This window comes from Hypanus sabinus, chromosome 7 (genome assembly GCF_030144855.1).
Source record: "Hypanus sabinus isolate sHypSab1 chromosome 7, sHypSab1.hap1, whole genome shotgun sequence".
NCBI lineage: Eukaryota > Metazoa > Chordata > Chondrichthyes > Myliobatiformes > Dasyatidae > Hypanus > Hypanus sabinus.
This window is the reverse complement of record NC_082712.1, coordinates 66,577,350-66,600,863: the sequence shown is the minus strand read 5'-3', so window position 1 is coordinate 66,600,863 and position 23,514 is coordinate 66,577,350.

Below are 23,514 nucleotides of genomic sequence, written 5' to 3'. Positions count from 1 at the left end.
CAGCAGAAAGGAAACTATAGACTTTTTTAGCCTGACATCAATGGAAGTTGTTGCAATTGATAGTTAAGGATGAGGTTATGAAGTACCTGGAAGCACATGACAAGGTGACGATAGGCCAAAGCCAGCATGGTTTCCTGAAAGGAAGATCATACCTGACTAACTTACTGCAGTTTTTTGTGGAAATTGCAAGCAGGGTAAACAAAGGAGATGCAGTAGATGTGGTGTACTTGGATTTTCAGAAGGCCTTTGACAAGGTGCTGCACATGAGGATGCTTATTAAGATAAGAGCCCATGGAATTACAGGGAAGTTATTAGCATGGGTGGAACATTGGCTGATTGGCAGAAAACAGAGAGTGGGAATAAAGGGATCCTATTCTGGCTAGCTGTCAGTTACCATTGGAGTTCCACAGGGGTTGTTGTTGGGACCGTTGCATTTACGATGTAGGTCAATGATTTGGACTATGGGATTAATGGATTTTTCACTAAATTTGACAATGATACAAAGATAGGGGGAGGAGCAGGTAGTGTTGCGGAAACAGAGAGCCTGCAGAGAGACTTAGATAGTTTAGGGGAATGGGCAAAGAAGTAGCAAATGAAATTCAATGTTGGAAGTGTGTGGTTATGCACTTTGGTGAAAGAAATAAATGGGCAGACTGTTATTTAGATGTGCAGAGAATTCAAAATTCAGAGATGCAGAGGGGCTTCAGAGTCCTTGTACAGGATACCCTAAAGGTTAACCTTCATATTGAGTCAGTGGTGAAGAAGGTGAATGCAATGTTGGCATTCATTTCTAGAGATGTAGAATATAAGAACAGGGATGTGATGTTGAGGCTGTATAAGGCACTTGTGAGACCACACTTGGAGTATTGTATGCAGTTTTAGGCTCCTTATTTAAGAAAGGATATACTGACATTAGAGGGGGTTCAGAGAAGATTCACAAGGATGATTGCAGGAATGAAAGGGTTAATGTATGAGGAATATCTGGAAGCTCTTGGGCTGTATTCTCTGGAGTTCAGGAGAAACTCAGAAACATACTGAATGTTAAAAGGCCTGAACAGGTTAGATATATCACAAGAGGACATGAGACTGGATCCAAATGCAGGACATAGGCACTGAAGTACTAGGGGCAGGACAGGAACAACTAAAGGATAGAACAAGATGGGGAGACCATGGCATGCAAAGGTGATCCTGGGGTTCAGAGAGTTCATGACAAAGGCTAGACCCTGGCTAGGCTAAAGGATGGGTCTATGGGACAAGGAATGCTGGGAGGATAGCCCCCTGGCCAGGCACATTATTTCTGGGCAGAGCCCAGCCTCCCAGGCAGGAACCCAGGGGCCTAGGCAAGATGCAGAACACCTGGGCAGGTTGCAGGGCACAACCCATCAGAAGAGAGGGGTAGGAAAGGGTCAGAGACCCCTGCCAGGCAACAGCAGTCCAGCCTGCTTACCCAACAGAGGCAAGGGATCAGAAGGGAGATCAGACCATGGTGACTACAAGAACAGACTTACAGAACTAGATGATTATCAGTGGGTACTCCAAGCCAGAGTCAAAACAGGATAGCCAGGCAAACAAGGAAGACCAGCAGGTACAAAAAGAAACAGAACAACCCCCAACTAGACTCAGTCCCAGAACCCCGTATAGGTATCAGGTGCATCTCCTTAAGCCAAGTTGATCCTATTTGGGCTTAAGGGTGAAAGGAGGGACGACTACAAGACCCGGAGTGTTGAGTCCATGGACTGGATCAAGACCCGGAATGCGGGCTAGGACTGGACCATAACAAGATATGGCAAAGTTATTTCCCATGGCAGGGGATTCTAGGACAAAAGGGCATGACTTCAGGATTGAAGTATGTCCATTTAGAACAGAGATGCAAAGAAATGACTGTAGACAGAGGATGGTAAATCTGTGGAATTTGTTGCCATGTGCGGCTGTGGAGGCCAAGTCATTGGGTGCATTTAAGACAGAGATAGATAGTTTCTTCATTAGCCAGAGCATCAAAGGGTATGGGGAGAAGGCAGGAGAGTGGGGATGACTATAAAAATTGGATCAGCCCATGATTGAATGGTGGAGCAAACTCATTGGGCCAAAAGGTGCAGGTGAACTGGGAGAATCAGGTAGGTGCTGGACCCCAGGATAGGGAGTTTGTGGAGTGTCTAAGGGATGTATTTTTGGAACAGCTTGTGCTTGAGCCAACCAGGAACGAGGCTTTTTTGGACTTGGTGATGTGTAATGAACAGGAATTGATAAGTGATCTTGAAGTAAAGGAGCCATTAGGAAGTAGTGATCATAACATGATGTTTTTATCTACAATTTGAGAGGGATAAGGGCAGATCAGAGGTGTCAGTGTTGCAATTAAATAAAGGAGACTACGGAGCCATGAGGGAAGAGCTGGCCAAAGTTAAATGGGTGGATGCCCTGGCAGGAAAGACAGTGGATCAGCAGTGGCAGATATTCTTGGGCATAATACAAAAGATGCAAAAGCAGTTCATTCCAATGAGAAGGAAGGATTCAAACGGGGGAAGGGCCACAGTGGTTGACAAAGGAAGTCAGAGATTGTATAGCATTAAAGAAAAAGAAGTATGACAGGGCTAAGATGAGTGGGAATACAGATGATTGGGAAAGTTTTAAGGAACAGCAGATCTTAACTAAAAAAGCAATACGGAGAGAAAAAATCAGGTATGAGCTCAGTCTAGCCAGGAATATAAAAGGGGATAGCAAAAGCTTTTTTAGCTATGTGAAGAGAAAGAAGATAGTTAAGAACAATGTTGGCCCCTTGAAGAATGAATTGGGAGAAATTGTTATGGGTAACAGGGAAATGGCAACAGAATTTAATGCATACTTTAGATCTGTCTTCACCAGGGAGGACACAAGCAATCTCCCAGATGTATGGATGGGCCAGGGTCATAAGATATCAGAGGAATTGAGACAGATTGACATTAGGAAAGAAACTGTGATGAGTAGACTGGTAGGACTGAAGGCTAATAAATCCCCGGGTCCAGATGGTCTGCATCCGAGGGTTCTAAAAGAGGTGGCTCAGGAAATTGCGGATGCATTGGTAATCATTTTCCAATGTTCCTTAGATTCAGAATCAGTTCCTGAAGATTGGAGAGTGGCTAATGTTATCCCACTTTTCAAGAAGGGAGGGAAGGAGAAAACGGAGAACTATCGCCCGGTTAGCCTAACGTCAGTCGTGGGGAAGATGCTTGAGTCCATTATTAAGGACGAAATAGTGGCACATCTTGATGGCAGAAATAGGATTAGGCTGAGCCAGCATGGATTTACCAAGGGCAAATCATGCTTGACTAATCTGTTGGAGTTTTTTGAGGGTATAACAAGGATGCTAGATGAGGGTAAGCCAGTGGATGTTGTGTACCTAGATTTTCAGAAGGCATTCGATAAGGTGCCACATAGGAGATTAGTGAGTAAAATCAGAGCTCATGGCATTGGGGGCAGGGTTTCAACATGGATAGAAAACTGGTTGGCAGATAGAAAGCAAAGGGTAGCAGTGAATGGGTGTTTCTCGGACTGGCTGGAGATGACTAGTGGGGTACCACAGGGCTCTGTATTGGGACCACAGCTCTTTACGATTTATGTCAACGATTTAGATGAGGGCATTGAGAACTACATCAGCAAGTTTGCTGACAATACTAAACTGGGTGGCAGTGTGACATGCGAAGAGGACGTTAGGAGAATACAGGGAGACTTGGATAGGCTGGGTGAGTGGGCAGATACTTGGCAGATGTCATTCAATGTGAATAAATGTGAAGTTATCCACTTTGGAAGCAGGAACAAGAGGGAAGAGTATTGTCTGAACGGTGTAGAGTTAGGTAAGGGAGCAATGCAAAGAGACCTAGGAGTCCTAGTTCACCAGTCAATGAAGGTGAATGAGCAAGTGCAACAGGCAGTGAAGAGGGCAAATGGAATGTTGGCCTTTGTTACAAGGGGAATTGAGTACAAGAGCAAGGATGTCCTTTTGCATTTGTACAGGGCCCTGGTGAGTCCACACCTGGAATATTGTGTACAGTTTTGGTCTCCAGGTTTAAGGAAGGACATTCTGGCAATTGAGGAAGTGCAGCGTGGATTCACTAGGCTGATTCCTGGGATGGCAGGGCTGTCTTACGCAGAGAGATTGGAGAGATTGGGCTTGTACACGCTGGAATTGAGGAGATTGAGAGGGGATCTGATTGAAACGTTTAAGATAGTTAAAGGATTTGATAGGATTGAGGCAGGAAATATGTTCCAGATGTTGGGAGAGTCCAGAACCAGAGGGCATGGATTAAGAATAAGAGGTCAGTTATTTAAAACAGAGTTGAGGAAGAGCTTCTTCTCCCAGAGAGTTGTAGAGGTGTGGAATGCACTGCCTCGGAAGACGGTGAAGGCCAATTCTCTGGATGCTTTCAAGAAGGAGCTAGATAGATATCTGATGGATAGGGGAATCAAGGGATATGGGGACAAGGCAGGAACCGGGTATTGATAGTGAATGATCAGCCATCATCTCAGAATGGCAGTGCAGACTCGAGGGGTCGAATGGTCTACTTCTGCACCTATTGTCTATTGTCTATTGTCTATTGAAAGGCCTGCTTTTGCTCCTATATCTTATGGCTTAAATTTCGTTACCATTGTGGGATGACTCACATACAGCAGACCAATGCAGGTTTAAAGGTAATACTTGCAGTACATGCAACAATATAGAACACGTACAAAGAGCATAACAGGCTGACAACAATGAATAGACTACACAAGGGAGGGAATAAGCTAAAGAGCCAAGCTGAAGCTTCTAAACGAGCACTAATCTGCACTTTTCTGATGAAAAAAATCTGATGACGAGAATGACACAGGGATGAGCAGCCTTGAGATTTACATGTGAAAACTAACAATAGATAACCAATATAGCTTACACCAGAAGTTAAAGCCAAATTCATTAAAATGGAATTAGACACTGCTTTCGTTATTTGACTAAATGAGTCGGATCGGCATTTGAAAGATACTAAACTGAAGCCTGTAGATCTACCAGCTAAGAACATATACTGCAGAAAAGGTAACAACTGTGAGAGTGACATTTGTAACAGTGAAATACAACAACTAACAAGTCACATTGGGGTTACACATGGTAAAAACAGGACGCCAGCACTGGGAGGACATGATTGACTGAGACAAGTGCAACTTGATTGAAGATCCATCCACCAATTGAATGCCACATTCCCTGCAAGAGACTCAACTGAAAGTGAATTAAGAAAGGTACCTAATGATGCCACAGCAGTGTACATGGATGGTATTTGAAAATGCAAGAATATCAAGGGTAAAATAGTATTAGATGAAAATGCCACACCCAAGTTTTACAAAGCCCATCTGGTTCCTTATGGCACCTGTGATAAAGAAGCTAGAGAGCTAGATCACATGGAGGATGAAGGAATTCCTTCCTAGGTTGGGTGGAGTCTATTGTCAATACCAGTTTTGCCGGTAGCAGAGAAAAATGGTCTGTCAGAATCTGTGCTGATTTTATGATCACCATCAACTCAGTACTGAAAATACATCTATACCATTGGGATAGAGGATATCTTTGTATAACTTTCTGGAGGGAAGCACTTCAGCAAAATGGACTTAGCTGAGGCCTACCTGCAGATTGAGGTGTGAAGTGTCCAACATGTTTCTCACTATAAACGCTCAAAAGGGGCTTTGTTTGGAATAACATCTGCACCTGCACTCTAGCAGAAAGCTATAGTACAGGTGTTGTAAGACTCTCCCTGCACTTAATGTAACTTTGATGGCATTATTGTTACCGGTAAGGATGACAAGGAACATCTCCAAAATCTCAAGAAAGTGTCTAAAAGTATTAGAGGATTACAGACTTCGAGCATGATGCACCAAGTGTGAATTCTTTAAACCAAGCATCACTTTCTGTGGGCACACTATCAACACACAAAAAATACACAAATGTACTGAGAAAATTATACTGTAGCAGCAGTGGATGCCCCAAGGCCAAAGAGCAAGTTACAGATGTAGTCCTTTTTAGGATTTGTTAATTACTATAGCAGGTTCCTACCAAACCTGGCTATGGTGCTCAAACCCTTGAACTCATTTCCAGAGATTGTGAAGAAATGGCAATGGACAAAGCAGTGTGAGATGGCTTTCCAAAAGGTAAAGGAAATGGTGACATTGGACATATGATCCATTTTGTCCAGTGAAGCTTATCCAAAGGTATCCAAAGCTGTCAGAACCACTTCCTGCAGTCCCAGCGTCAACTCCTATAGCTGCTATGCAGGAGCCCCCAAACCTGAGAGTATTTCACAGTCACAATTCGCTCCTGCCAAGTGGAGTGGCCACCACCCACCCCCCGCTCCTGGTTAGGAAAGTAAGTAAGAGTAAGTGTACAAGAGTAAGAAATCCTCCACACTGATCAATTCTTTAGGCCTGAATGGGACAATTTAAATTTTGCTATGCTGTGGATCTCTATGTAGTAGTCATTACTATAGATGTCTATATAATAGTATATAGTAGTTTGGCCCAGCCTGGCCAAACTTAAGAAATTTCATTTGGGTGAATGCAGCGCGATGTGTCCCCTGTTACAAATCAGTACCCTGAAATAGCAAATGGTACACAATATGCGATAAAATGATTAAGCTTTATAATTCCTACTTTGACTATATGGTTAATAACGGAAACTGTTACAAACCCCGTAACTGGGTGTCTTACGAGCAAAGATAGAGGTGTCCATTGGAGTCTGGTGATACTATTTTCAACAGTATTTATTAGTAAAAATACACAAAAATAGTATCAATGCAAATATACAGATAATATACGTCATCAATACTAAACCTAAAAGTGCGGGTATAATAATAATCAATAAGAAATAAGCTCTATCGTTGTCTAGGGGATAATGAATTGTCAGATAGAAATATAAAGGTCAGTTCAGTTCATGCAGGCTGTGGTAGTTGTTGGTCGCTGTGTTGCAATTGTTGTAGAGAGAGAGAGAGAGAGAGAGAGAGAGAGAGAGAACAGTAACAGCTATTGACTTGCCGACTTTCCTTTACGATCTTGATCCGTCGATGCGCTGTTGTTGTGGCCATTCACTTATGACCCCTCCGTCCTTTAGCTAGACCGTTCCGTGGTGGACTCGTCACCCAGGCAAGGGTGGATACACACACAAGCCCCCACCGGTCTCGTAGTGTTTCTCCTGGTGCGTCTGAGGGGTGTTGCCCTAGACCCTACTTTTATCCCCACTCACGGGGTCTCAGGTGTCAATCAAGTTGGGATGATGCAACCATCAAACCAGCCCCCTCTGGTTGCCCCCGAGGGGTTTCAATGAATAGAATACTCAATGCACAATCCTTCTCCAAGAGACAGTAGCAGCAATCAATGGTTCCGTTCCGCTTTTTTTAGGAGGAGACATTCCACTTTGTGTATATCTGTGTTGTCTCTCTCTCATTAACTGACATGAGCTGTTTATCAATAGCAACTATCTTTTGCTGTTATCTCTCTCATTTCCTTGGTATCAGACCCGAAATAGTAGCGATTTTGTGATTCTCAAAAGGGGGGGGCAACTTTGCACCCTTCTGCCCATCAGAGTTGCTCCTCATTCGTAACAAAACAAAAAAAAAGAAAAAAGGCCCATTCTTTTGAAACAGTCTGTTGTGCAATGTTGGAGCTCACTGATAAGCTGGTCACCCACCATTGACCTCCTCCGATCGTTGCTGCCCTTCAGACCCTTGCTCCAAGTCCACTCTGTCTGGCGGTCTACCAACTCTCTCTATTCGTCTTCTCCCCTCATCTCTCCCTGGCAAAAGACCGAGAAAATCTCTCTTTCAGCCTCACAAGAAAGAATAACAGTTCTCTCATTGGGTAGCACCCCCACCCCAGCATTCCAAATCCCATTATCTCTAGTCATAATTCAAACATTGCTGCACAGAGAAACCATTACATTAGCAGTGGAGCCTTACAGTGTGTTACAATTGTATATACTGCATGTGTATAAGCTGAGATACATATTGAGTTGGAATTTATAGCTAAGCAGGGTGGAGTGGTGTGTGCGTAATATTTCAGTAATATTTAAGTAATGTTATAAATAAATTGCTTGAGTAAACATTATTTGTTTAAATAATTAGTTATGGGTTATATATAAAGATACTTATATTACATACATGCATGCCTTGCTTAACATAAAAATGAATGTACTCAAGTTATCTCCCATTTCTCTTGTTTTCTTTTCAATTAGGTTCTTTTAAATGTTATTGAGTTACAAAGCTTAACAACAGACTTACAGACTCAGGACTTCGGCTATTGGGCATGGACTTGCAGACTCACTAATTTTGGTCTTCGACCTTCGGGCTGCGATCTTCTTTATCAACCTTAGGACTCACTGATGTCAGGGCCTCAAACAATCTCAAATTCTGGACTCACTGACTCACCCACCTCATGCCTGTGTAGACCTCCAATTTTGGGACCAGCCGACCTCACTGGTCCTTATCCCCAATGATTGCAGACCTGACATCGGTCCATGAATGTACTAGATCGTATGTCCACATCACTGCCCTTTGAATGCAGAATATAAAACATGGAGCTGAAACCTAGACTCTGGCCTGGCTTCAAAATTCCCCACATCTTGGTCGCTGAACCCTAACCTGACCCGTAACCCCTCTCTGTTCCCAAAAGAATTATGCATTACAACAAAGGGGCTGTTGGTTTGGTGACAGTGATTTTATTCCATTTTATTTGATTTTATTTCCATTTTATTTGTCCCTGTATGGCTTTAAACAAGGTTTGCATAATCATCAACCTCTAACAGTAGTGGTGATTGTGCAACTGTCATATTATTTTCCCTATAATGAATAGCAATTCATTTATCATGCATCCTTCAAGAAATCCCAATCTGAAAAGAAGGGAAATCTCATTTCTGTATTGCTTTTCAAGAACTTTTAGGAGATTCCCAGTGTTTTCCTGCTTTTATTGTGGGAATGTATCTCTCTTTTATGGTAGGAACTGTGACAGTCAATTTGCACGCAACAAGCCATACTGCAGTGCAGACCAAGTAATCAGCTGTAGAAATGTTGATTGAAGGATAAAAACTGGTTAGAACACCAGGGATAAATCACCTGCTCTCCTTCAAATTAATAGCATGAGTTATTTTTTCCATCCTAGTGGGTCTAGGTATAAGGTCTCAAAACAAAGAACAGCACATGGAGCAGACAGTAATTCTCAGAACTGCGCTGTAGGGTCAGATTAGATTTTTCTGCTCAATTCATTAAAATGCAATATGATTCCTCAGATTTTTGGCTTTGGGGAATGTTACATCTGGCATTTATTTTGAGCAGATTTCCAAGCATCCGACTATCTCATGAGTGCTTTAACTTCACAGAGAAGAATATTGAAACATTCTACTGTCTGCATCCCTTGCTAGACATGCTCAATTATGCATTTTTGAGTTAATTTAATTAACTATTTATTGTAGTTCTAACTCTTTGGCCACCATCTCTGCTTCACAAGTACTGCACATTGAATTTAAAACATATAGGCTGGTGGTCTTCAAAATTTTCCAACGTGGACAATGTCTGAAGATAGATAAGTCACCAGGACCAGATGGTGTACATCTCAGGGTTCCGAAAGAGGTAGCTGAAGAAATTTAGATGCTTTTGTAATGATCTTTCAAGAAATCACTAGATTCTGGAGGACTGAAAAATTGCAAATGCCACTCCATTCTTTAGGAAGGGAGGAAGGAAGAATAAAGGAAATTGTAGGCCAGTTAGCCTGATTTCAGTGATTGGAAAGATTTGGAGTCCATTATTAAGGATGAGGTTCCAGGATACTTAGAGGTGCATGTTAAAGTAGACCGAAGGGAAATTTAAAGGGAAATCTTGTCTGACAAAGCTGTTGGAATTCTTTGAGAAAATAAAAGGCAGGATAGACAAAGTGGATGTTTTTTATTTGGATTTTAAGCAGGCCTTGGACAAGGTGCAGCACATGAAGCTGCTTAATAAGATAAGAGCCCATGGTAATACAAAAAAAATATACTAGCATGGATAAAATATTTTTGTCTGGTAGGAAGCAAAGAATGGGAAGGAAGGGAACCTCTTCTGGTTGGCTGCTGTGGACAAGCAGTGTTCTGCAGAGGTTGGTTGGAATTGGGACTGTTTCTTTTCACAATATATGTCAATGATTTGGATGAAGGAATTGATGGCTTTGTGGCCAAGTCTACAGATGATACAAAAATAGTAGAGGGGCAGGTAGGGTTGAGGAAGCAGGAAGCCTGCAGAAGGACTTGGACAGATTGAGAGACTGGGTAAAAAGAGGCAGATGTAATATAGTGCAGGGAAGTGCATGGTCATGTATTTGGTTAGAAGGGACAATGATGTAGACTATTTTCTAAACAGGGAAAAATTTCAAAAATGAGAGGTGCAAAGGGACTTGGGAGTACTCAAGCACGATTTTCCTAAAAACTAATTTGCAGGTTAAGTCACTAATAAGGAAGGCAAATGCAACATTAGCATTTCTTTTGAGAGGATAAGAATATAGTGTATGATGAGTGTTTGAGGGCTCAGGACCTGTACTCACTGGAGTTTAGAAAAATGATGGGAAATCTCATTTAACCCTACCTAATCTTGAAAGTCTTAGACTGAGTGGATGTGGAGAAGATGTTTCCTATTGTGAGTGAACTTAGGACCAGGAGGAGCAGCCTCAATATAAACATCCATTTAGAACAGAGATGAGAAAGAATTTCTCTAGCCAGAGGCTGGTGTATCTGTAGACTTCACTGCTACAGAGGGCTGTGGAGGCCAATTCATTGGGTATATTTAAAGCAGAGGTTGATAGTTTCTTGGTTAGTCAGGGAATAAGGTGATATCGAGAACACAGAAGAATGGGGTTGAGATGGACATTAATTCAGCTATGATAGGATGGCAGATCCAGTTCAATGGACTGAGTGGCCTAATTCTGCTCCTATGTCTAATTGTGTTATATAAGGCTGGAAATTTATCCATGTTCAGCAAAAATACACAGAAAATTAAGGTTGCATTAACACAGTATCAAGCAATTTTGTGCATATTATGAGTGATTCAATTGGTAATAAAATCTGAACATATGTGAGAACAGCGTATGGTTTTGCAATGTTTTTCTGGTGTCAGAATTTCTCAAATAATATCAACAATACAATAAAACACATAATTAATTTCTGGCTGAAATTGTCTAGCACATTGGTCTCACGCACCAAAGAGCTCAGATGAGATTAAACAGCCAGGCACATGCAGACTGCTATACTGAGGGGCGATCTTTTACAGGAATATCATGAGGCAGATGATCATATATTTTTTCTGAGTGCAGAGGAGTTTAAAACAGGAGGGAATAGTTTGACAGTGAGAAGGAAAGGTTTAAGTGAAAGCTGAGGGACTAGTTTTCCACAGAGGGTGGTGGGTGTGCTGAATGAGCCACCACAGAAAATGGTAGAAATGTGTGCAACTACAATATATAAAATATATCTACATTTTTGTGTATTGGAAATGTATCAATGTATATAGACCTGGTGTAGTCTAATGAGACAGTTCAGCTTGGCATCTTTTGTTTTTCATTGAATCTATACTGCATTATATTTGTGTACCGGACAATAAGCCTGACTCAACTCGGCTTGACTTGATCAAAATCAAAATCAGGTTTAATATCACCAGCATATGTCGTGAAGTTTGTTAACTTAGTAGTGACAGTACAATTCAATACTTGGTAATATAGAAAAAAGTAAATCAATTAAAGTGTATATATGCATATATTAAATAGTTTAATTAAAAATAGTGCCAAAACATAAATAATAAATATGAAGTAGTATTCATGGGTTCAATGTCTATTTAGGAATCGGATTGCAGAGGGGAAGAAGCTGTTCCTGAATCTCTGAGTGTATGCCTTCAGGCTTTTGAACTTTCTTCCTGACAGCAGACTAATTTTGCATCTTTCTGTAGCGTCTTTCAATCCTGTGCAGCAACCCCCACCCTTCCCTATTAATAGACAACAATGTAGCTTGTCAGAATGCTCTCCATGGTATATCTGTAGAAGTTTTGAGTTTCTTAGGTGACAAACCAAATCTCCTCAATTTCCTAATGAAATACAGCCACTGACTTGCCTTCCTTATAGCTGCATCAATGTGGTGTTGGGACCAGGCTGGATCCTCAGAGATCTTGACACACAGGAACATGAAATTGCTACCTCTCTCCACATCTGATCCCTCTATGAGGAGTGATTCATGTTCCCTCATCCTATCCTTTCTGAAGTCCATAATCAGCTCTTTGCTCTTACTAATATTGAGTGCAAGGTCATTGCTGTGACACACTCAAATAGTTGGTATATCTCTTTGTTGTACGCCCTGTCATCTCCATATGAGATTCCACCAACAATGGTTGCATCATCAGCAAATTTATAGATGGTACTTGAGCTACACCTGGCCACGCAGTCATGGGTATAGAGAGAGTAGAGCTGTGGGCTAAACACACATCCCTGAGGTGCACCAGTGTTGATCGTCAGTGATGAGGAGACATTATTACCAATCCGCACAGAATGTGGTCTTCCAGGTAGGAAGTCAAGGATACAACTGCAGAGGGAGGTACAGAGACCCAGCTTATTGATCAGGACTGTAGGAATAATGGTGTTAAACACTGAGCTGCAATCAATGATCAGCATCATGATGTAGGTGTTCATATTGGCCAGCTGACCTAAGGCTGCGTGATGAGCCGTTGAGATTGCATCTGCTGTAGACCTATTTTGGTGACAGGCAAATTGCAGTGGATCCAGCAGGAATTGATTCTGGCCATGAACAATCTGTCAAAGCACTTCATCACTGTAGGTGAGAGTGTTACTGGACCGTAGTCATGAATGTAGTTCACACCACTCTTCTTGGGCACTGGCATAACTTGAAACAGATGGGAACTTCTGACTGTAGCAATGAGAGATTGAAAATGTCCTTGAATACATCAGCCATTTGTTTGGCAAAAGTTTTCAGAGCTTTGCCAGGTACGCCATTAGGGCCTGCTGCCTTAAAGGGTCCACACTCCTGAAAGACCGCCTGACATCGGCCTCCGAGACAGAGATCACAGGGTCACCGGGTGCAGCAGAGATCTCCACATCTGTAGTTACATTCTACATTAAGTATGGCATTAAGTATTGCTGTCATTCATGCTATTGGGTTTCAGTTTGGAGGAAGTAATGTCCTGCAAGCACCGCCAGCGTTGACCAGCAATGGATGTGGATTTGGTTAGCAATGGGCACGTTGGCCTTAGGGTCTGTTGATGTGCTGCACAACCCCCATGAGTCTATTGATTTGATTCGGCTGATTCTATCTTGTTGATGCGGTATCAGTGTTCCCTCTTTTTAACAGCAACCATTTGATTGCTACTTCACAGAGATTACATGATTAACTCATTTGCTAGCCTCTAAACTGAAGGCAAAACTGGAAGACTATACTTACCCTCTCACACAACTAAAATGGGGCTGCTCCCAACCATTTTCATAGCTGTCAGGGCAAATAATATGCTTTTCAAATTCAAATCTGGATCTACTTTGATAGGATTGCCCAATAATTCCTCCAGCAACAGCAATTAGATTATATCCAGTATTTCATGGATATCTCACAGAAGATGGTACGGTACTAATTAAGAATGGTTGGTCACGAAGGCCAAAGGCGTAGTAAGGATTATCAAGATAGTAATCTCCATAAATGGATACAAGGCACACACTATGAAGTTATTAACATATGGAACTATTTGGATTGTGAAAGATGATTTCTGTAACCATTCATTTCAGAATGAGAATAGTTTTCAAGGACAAAGACTATCCTTATCAGGTATAATATATGTGGTGAGGATCTCCACATTGGTGAGAAGAATAGAAATGCAGAATATTACTTCAATTGTGTGGATCTTTTACAGGAATCAGAATCAGGTTTAATATTATTGGCATATGATACAGTATATGAAATTTGTTTTGCAGCAGCGGTATATTGCAATGTATAATACTAAAAACTATAAATTATAAGTCAAGTCAAATTTATTGCCATTTCAACCATAGACTGCTGGTACAGTACACAGTAAAAATGAAACAACGTTCTTCCAGGACCATGGTGCTACATGAAACAACACAAAACCACACTAGACTATGTGAGACAGTACAAAATTACACTAGACTATGTAAAACAACATAAAAACTGCACTAGACTACAGACCTGCACAGGACTACATAAAGTGCACAAAACAGTGCAAGGCAGTACAATAATTAATAAACAAGACAATAGGCACAGTAGAGGACAAATTATAATATAATAAATGATGTAGATGTCAGTCTAGACTCTGAGTATTGAAGAGTCTGATGGTTAGGGGGAAGAAATCATTGCAAAGTCTGGCCATGAGAACCCGAGGTATCTCTTGCCAGATGGCAGGAGGGAGAAGAGTTTGTGTGAGGGGTGCGTGGGGTCCTTCACAATGCTGTTAACTTTGTGGGTGCAACATGTGGTATAAATGTCTGTAATAGCGGGAAGGAAACATATATAAAACATGTAAGAACATATAAGAGCAAATATAAAAGATTAAATATCTAGTGAGTAAAGAGAGGGATAATAAGTTGAGTAGTGCACATGAGTTCATTGTCCATTCAGAAATCTGAAGGCAGAAGGAAAGAAGCTGCTCCTGGAACATCTAGTGTGTGTCTTCAGGCTCCTGTACCTCCTCGGTGATGGTAGCAATGACAAGTGGTCATGTTCTGGATGATGGAAGTCGTAATGATGGATGCTGCCTTTTTGCGGCTTCACCTTTTACAGACGTCCTCGAAGCAGGAGAGACTAGTGCTCCTGATGGAGGTAGCAGAGTTTGAAACCTTCTGCAGCTTTTTCTGTTCCTGTGTAGTAGCCCTTCCATACCAAACAGAGATGCAACCAGATGGATCTCAATATGTTGGCCCCAGGATAGATCCTCAGTCATGTTGACATCCAGGAACTTGAAAATGCTCCCTTTTTCCACCTTTGATCTCTCAATGAGGACCGGTGTGTGTTCCCCCAAACCCCTCTTTCTGACGTCCATAATCAGTTCCCCTGTCTTACTGATGTTGAGTGTAATGTTGTCGCACTGGCACCATTCAAACCAGCCGTCCTTTCTCTCTCCTGTATGCCTGTTGTTCAGTAAGGTCTGGCAGTCCTCTTAGATAGGGGCACTTACCAGGACATAAGAACATATTCAGTGCATGCATGAGGACTTCGAAGATAGAACATAATTGAGAGGTCATCCATTTCAGTGTAGAAAAAAGGGAAGAAGTATGTTTTTTAAATGTTAGAACATAGGTAATGTTAATGACTAAAATGATTTGTTCACAAATCACTGAAAATCAACATTTGAGTGCAAAAAGCAATAAGAAAGGTAAACAGTATGTTACTTTCTTCACAAGGGGTTTCAAATACAGGAGGGAGGAAGTCATTCTGCAATTGCTTTGAGCCATATTTAAACTGCAGTTGGAATATTGTGTGCAGGTGTCATCTTCTTGCCCAAGGAAAGATAAACCTGCTATTAAGGAAGTGTGTAACAGATTCACTATTTTGTTTCCAGGGATGGCATGCTTACTGGATAAGGAGAGCAGTAATATATTCAGAAGAGTTCAGGTTAATGAGATGAGATCTCATTGAGTTTACAAAATCCCTGCAGGGCCTCACAGTCTGTATGTAGGAAGGATGTTTTCCCCTGACAGAAGACTTTAGAACCAGAGATCACCATTTTATATTAAGGACTGTTAATAACTGAAATGAGGAGAGAGTTTTTTACTCAATGTATCGTGAACCTGTGACATTCTCCACCTCAGAGAGCTGGGAATCTCAATCACTGAGTTAAATCAAAACTGTTTGGATTTCTGGAAAAGGAAGGAAACCAAAGATATATGACATAGAAACATAGAAAACCTACAGCACAATACAGGCTCTTCGGCCCACAAAGTTGTGCCGAACATGTCCCTGCCTTAGAAATGACTAGGCTTACCTATAGCCCTCTATTTTTCTAAGCTCCATATACATATCTAAAAGACTCTTAAAAGACCCTATTGTATCCGCCTTCACCACCGTTGCTGGCAATCCATTCCACGTACTCACCACTCTCTGAGTAAAAAACTTACCCCTGACAGCTGCTCTGTACCTACTCCCCAGGACCTTAAACTTGTGTCCTCTTGTAGCAACCATTTCAGCCCTGGGAAAAAGCCTCTGACTATCCACACGATCAAAGATTCTCATCATCTTATACACCTCTATCAGGTCACCTCTCATCCACCTTCACTCCAAGGAGAAACGGCGGAGTTCACTCAACCTATTTTCATAAGGCATTCTCCCCAATCCAAGCAACATCCTCGTAAATCTCCTCTGCACCCTTACTAAGGCTTCCACATCTTTCCTGTAGTGAGGCAACCAGAACTGAGCACAGTACTCCAAGTGGGTTCTGACCAAGGTCCTATATAGATGCAACATTACCTCTCGGCTCCTAAATTCAATTCCACGATTGATGAAAGCCAATGCAGCATATGCCTTCTTAATCACAGAGTCAACCTGCCACAGCTGCTGTGAGTGTCCTATGGGCTCAGACCCCAAGGTGCCTCTGATCCTTCACACTGCTAAGAGTCTTGCCATTAATACTATATTCTGCCATCGTATTTGACCTACCAAAATGAACCACTTCACACTTATCTGGGTTGAACTTCATCTGCCACTTCTTAGTCCAGTTTTGCATCCTATCCATGTCCCGCTGTAACTTCTGACAGCTCTCCACACTATCCACAACACCTCCATTCTTTGTGTCATCAGCAAACTTACTAACCCATCCCTCCACTTCCTCATCCAGGTCATTTATAAAAATCCCGAAGAATAAGGGTCCCAGAACAGATCCCTGAGGCACACCACAAGTGACCAACTTCCATGCAGAATATGACCTGTCTACAATAACTCTTTGCCTTTTGTGGGCAAGCCAGTTCTGGATCCACAAAGCAATTTCCCTTGGATCCCATACCTCCTTTCTTTCTCAATAAGCCTTGTATGGGGTACCTTATCAAATTTCTTGCTGAAATCCATATACACTACATCTACTGCTCTTCCTTCATCAATGTGTTTAGTCACATCCTCAAAAAATTCAATCAGGCTCATAAGGCACGATCTACCCTTGACAAAGCTGTGCTGACTACTCCTAATCATATTATACCTCTCTAAATGCACAGAAATCCTGCCTCTCAGGATGTTCTCCATCAACTTACCAACCACTGAAGTAAGACTTTCTGGTCTATAACTTCCTGGGCTATCTCTACTCCCTTTCTTCAATAAAGGAACAACATCCGCAACCCTCCAATCCTCCGGAACCTCTCCTGTCCCCATTGATGATGCAAAGATCATTGCCAGAGGCTCAGCAATCTCCTCCCTCACCTCCCACTGTAGCCTGGGGTACATTTCGTCTGGTCCCGGCGACTTAACCAACTTGATGCTTTCCAAAAACTCCAGCACATATTTTTTTCTTAATATCTACATGCTTAAGTTTTTCAGTCTGCTGCAAGTCATCACTACAATCACTGAGATCCTTTTCCATAGAGAATACTGAAGTAAAGTATTCATTAAGTACCTCTGCTATTTCTTCCAGTTCCATACACACTTTCCCACTGTCAGACTTGATAGGTCCTATTCTTCCACATCTTATCCTCTTGCTCTTCACATACTTGTAGAATTCCTTGGGGTTTTCCTTAATCCTGCTCACCAAGGCCTTCTCATGGCCCCTTCTGGCTCTCTTAATTTCCTTCTTAAGCCCCTTCCTAGTAGCCTTATAATCTTCTAGATCTCTAACATTACCTAGCTCTCTGAATCTTTTGTAAGCTTTTCTTTTCTTCTTGACTAGATTTATTACAGCCTTTGTACACCACGGTTCCTGTACCCTACCATAACCTCCTTGTCTCATTGGAACATTCACATACAAGTACAGCAAGTACTTGGGAAGCTCAATAGAAAATTGGCCTTTATTTCAAGAAGGATGGAATATTCCAAATAGGGAAGAACTGCTACATTTATCCGAGTCATTGGTGACATCACACCTTGACTCCTGACCACTTTACTGGAGCCGTTATTTAAGGAAGGATATGACTATTTTGATGCAGTCTAAAGATTCCAAGAATGAAGGGATTATTTTATAGGTTAGGTTTACCATATATTCATTGGAATTTAGGCACATTAAGAGGTGAACTTATCAAAATATGTGAGATCCTGATGAAGCTCAAATGGAAGGAATTTCAAACTGGGCACATTGTCTCAGGCAAGAGATCATTCATTTGAGACTGAGGCAAAAAGGAATTTCTTTTCTCAGTAAGCTGTAGTTATTTGGAAATCTCTTTCACTACGAGCTACAAAGACAGAGTTGTGAAGTGCATTCAATGTTGTGATGAGCATTACTTTGACTTGTGAATCACGTGGTATGGATAAGATGCACAAAAATGGATTTAAGAATAAGTCACGTTTATTGAATGATGGAGCGTGTTTGAGGGCCCAGCCACCTTCTCTGTGTTCCTTTTTTGTACGTTCTTATGCCATTGAGCTTTTTATTGCGGCAATTTATCATCTGCTGCTCAGTGGATTTCATGTTTGGCTCTGACATCATATACTATGTGTTCAAGTCTGGCTCCAAGCTTTGTGCAAAACAGTCACTTGAGAGCTCTAGTAGGAGATTATTGCATTGTTGTAAGTAATACTTTTCATCTGAAATGCTAAAATCAGACTCAGTCTGACGTGGGTCTCTCTCTTGTAAGTTATGTTTAATCTGAAATCTTATAGAATAAAGTAGGCACCCCTCATGGTGACTCCTGACTTCCATCACGTGACGTAAGAGGTTTCTAAGCCCATCTGTACTGTCACCCTCCAGAGGAATCCCATCCAATCCATTGCCTCATGTATTTCCTTACAAAATGTGCTCTTTCAAATCTCCATTAATCCACCACCCCTGCCCACTCAACCAGCACTAGGAGTAAATTTACAGGAGCTTATTCCCCTACCAACTAGCATAGCTTTGGGATCTGGGAAGAACTGGAGCTATCTGAGTTGCAAGGGAAATGTGCAAGCTCCACTCAGGACTCAAGCTCAGGTTCTCACTCTGGAAGTTCATTGTAAAAGGACTCTGTGCTGCTCCACCTTGCAGACTCCCAGCTCACGCAGCTGACCCCGCCCCCGCCCCCTGTTACTACTTCTCTGAGAAGAAGAACAGTCTTGATGACTTGAAAAAGCAACATCTGAAATAACAAGTTGGTTTAATTTAAAATGTTTTCAAAAGTTTTGCTCTATGTCTCACCCTCCTTTTTCAAAACGCAACACTTAATTAAATCTAATAATTCACTATATAAGAGTAAGTGAGGTTTCAATTTTTCTGATAAAATTATTGCAGGAGTTTTTTTTTAATGTTGTTACTATTTCAACCACATAGTTGACAATATCTCCTCAAGGTGCCCAAATTTAGATACCGATTGTGGATGATTCAGTATGTCTCTCAAGCATGAGGAAGTTGTTTTAGAACATAGAACAGTACAACCCAGTAGAGGCCATTCTGCCCACAACATTGTGCCAACACTTTAACCTAGTTGAAGATCGGTTCAATACTTCACTCTAATATAACCTTCCATTTTTCTGTTGTACGTGTGTCTATCTAAGAGTTTATTAAATATCCCTAATGTATCTGCCTCTGCCATCACCTCCATGCACTCTCAACTGTGTAAAAGACTTTCTTCTGACATCCCCTGTGGTTTCCTCCAATCACCTTAAAATCATGTCCCCTTCTATTAGGCATATCTGCCCTGAGGGAAAAATAAGTCTCTGGGAATCCTCTCAAACTATGCCTGTTATTATTTCATATACCTGTATCAAGTCACTTCTCACTTCCCTTTCTCTAGAGAGAAAAAGCCCTAGCGCTCCCAACTATCCTCATAAGACAGTCTCAAATCCAGGCAGCATCCTGGTAAATCTTCTCCGCATTTTCTCCAAAGCTTCAACATCCGTCCCATAACAAAGCAACCAGAACTGAAGACAAAACTCCAAGTGAGGTCTAACCAGTATTTTGTAGATCTGAAACATTACCTCATGGCTCTTGAACACAGTCCTCTGACTAATGAATGCCAACACACTATAAACTTGCACGGCAAATTTGATCCAACAGATGTGGATCTCTAGGTCCCTCTGCTTCTCAAAACTGTGAAAAACCCTGTTAATCTTGTATTTTTTCCTTCAAATTTGACCTTCCAAAGTAAATCACTAATAATTCTCTGGGTTGAACTCCATCTACCACTTCTCAGCCCAGCTGTGCATTCTATTAATGTCTCAGTGTAACCCACAACAACCTTCTATACTATTCACAAGTCCACCAACCTTTCTGTCACCTGAAATCTTCCTAACTCAACCTTCCAGTTCCTTATCCCAGGCCACACAGCAAAGTTTCCCTGGTTCCCATTCCTTCTGATGTGCCTACCATGTGGATCCTTATCAAACACCATAATAAATTCCATATATCCTCATCCCCCTCTATCTTCATCAATGTGTTTTGTTGCATCCTCAAACCATGGAATCTAGCTTGAAAAGGCATTACCTGCCCCTGGCAAATCTATACTGATTACCACTAATCAGGCTAAGCTTCTCCAAATGCTCATAAACTCTGTCTCCAAGAATCTTCTCCAGTAATTTGCCCACCACTGAAGTAAGACTCACTGGTTTATAATTCCCAGCTTTATCCCTGTTCCCTTTCTTGAACAACAGAAGAACACTTGCCTCCCTCCAGTCATCTGGAACTACTCCTGTGTCCAATGAGGATGCAAAAATCATCTCCAAGGCACAAGAATATCTCATTTCCTGTAGTAACCTGGGATATATCTCGTCTGTCCCCAGGAATTTTAATATCCTGATGTTATTTTCTTTATCAAATCTCCAACGCATCCTTTTTTTAATGTCAACATATTCTAGCATATCAGTCTCCTTTATACTGTTCCCCTCATTGGTACATACTGAAGTAAAGTTTCCATCAAGGACTTCTCTTGCCTCCTCCAACTCCAGGCACGTTTTTCCTCTTCTTTCCTTTATTGATCCTGCCTTCACTCTGGTCATCATCCCTTTCTTCACATGCATGTAAATTACCTTGGAATTTTCCTTGATTCTACTTACTAAGGCCTTCTCATTCCTCTTCTAGTTTTCCTACATCCATTCTTCAGCTCCTTCCTGGATATCTTGTAACCCTCTCGATCCCTCTCTGATCCTTGATTTCTTAGCCTTCCTACTTTCTTTTGACAAGATGTTCCACATCTCTTATCGACCACTGTTCCATTTCCTTACCATCCTTTCCCTGCCTCACTTGGAAAATCCTATCCGGAACTCCAAGCAATGCTTCCTGAAAAACAACGGCATTTCCATTGTGCATTTTCCTGAGAACATTCATTCCCAATTTTCTTTGTAATAGAATCATAATTCCTCCCCCAAAATGAATTCTTTCCCATCTAGCTGTACCTTTTCCCCTCCAAAGCTTTATGGTTAAGGTCTTCAGAATGATCACCCACCGAGAGTTTTCAAAAGAGTTTCATACAACTTGATACAACTTGAAGGTTATGTGAAGATATATCTCATTAAATATCAGAATGTTCCACCTGCCTCTTTCTTATGACACTGCCTTGGTGTCTCTACTTATCCTCTATTACTTGAAATACTATAAAACCTCCCTGTAATTGCATTCTGAGCTCAGGGCTTTGGGAAGAGGTTGGAGTCTCACTCAGGTCCAACCTAGAGTTACAAAGTCATACAGCTACAGTACATATCATAGAAAACAGTCCTTATACCCAGCTTTCTCAAATAAATCAGCTGGCCTACATTTGTCTGCATTTGGAACCTTCTCTATCCCTATAGTTGTCCAAATATTTTCAAATGTCTTAATTGTATCTGGCTGTTCAACTTATATCCATCAAGTTGTATCAAGCAGTCTCGACAGAGTCAAATCAGGTGATGAGGTTCGATGGGGTGTCCAAATATGCAAAGGCAAAATGTAACCTTTCAGTAGCCTGCATGTGGGCAGTCAGAAGGTGGCTAACTCAGTGATTAGCCCATCAATATGGATACCTTGCAACTGGAAATCAAGCAAGTCCCAGCAGTCCCAGTATCTTCTCTTCTCCTGAAAGGACAATTCAACCTATAGAGTTGAACTTTACTGGTTAATATGTTGAGGTGGTTTGGGTAGTGAATATGACATACATGTGCTATAGAGATGTAGAGGCTCTGCCTAATACTCTTATGTTCTCAAAATTATAAAGCAATGGAATTGGATTTTCAGCTAACATGACTTTTTACATACATAATGAATTTTAAATAGACAAATCACCTGGTGAAGGTGAGAAGTGGTCAGTAACAATGAATGAACATTAATCAAATCTAGTGATGTGAGGGTGGATTACACTAATAATCTCTACAGCAAAATTAAATTACAGTTTGAGCTCTATGCTTGGCAGTCATTGCAACTTATGGTGTGCACTGTTCTGATTACTATAATATTTATTTGAATTTTAAGCTAATTTGAACACGAGGAGCAGCTTCCAGCTGGAAGAAAAAACTGTCGGTGCAGATCGACATTTTTGGTATGTAGAGGAGGAATCTAATGGCTTCTGACATTGATCTATTTGTGAGAAGATAATCTGCAATGATTGGAATTTCTTTGTGCAATACATGTAGTCACATATTATAGAACAGGAATATTTATAAAAAAGAGAGTTTGTAAATAACAAGTGCTATACATCACTACTGACCTAATGACAGCACTCCTTCATTACTAGGGTTTCACTTCAAACATAAATGTTGGATTAAAAGTGTTTTAAAAACTGCAGGTGCTAGAAATATAAAGTTACAAAGGAAATACTCGACAGGTCACAGAGAGCTGAAAAAGCTGCAGAAACAGAATTAATGTTTGAGGTCAAAGAACCTCACACTTTTTGTTCTTCACTTCCATCTCTCTCCCTTGCTCTGTTAGCACCCCATTTGGCTCCCTCCATCTCCTTCACTCCCACCCTCCCACCTTTCTTCTCTCTCCCTCTCTTTATTTCTTCCACTCACTCTATCTCTCCCCTTACTCTCCTTTCCATCCTTTTCTCTTTTCATCTTTCTTTCCATTCTGCTCATTCGGTTTTCCTTCCTTCCACTGGACAATCCACATCAGGGGTGCGTAAAAATGGATACCTTTTAATCAGGAGAGCAATTGAGATTTCAAAGGCAGAGTCTCCCAGCAGTTCCCTTGAGTTGAGGAGCAACCAATCAGCAAGAGGGTTTCATTAGAAAGGGCCAATAAAAATCTAATTCAACTGTAAGTGGAGCAGCCATTCTTTGAGTGGCTATTCTTGTGTGTATAATGCAAGTGTTTAGAGTGGTTTAGGTGAGGTCAAGTTTGGGCTAGATAAATTGTTTTGTAAGTAACTCTCCCTCTGTCCTTAAGGGCATAGTATACTTGTGAGAATGACTCCAGGGGGCAGTGTTTTGTACCCTCTGTGGAA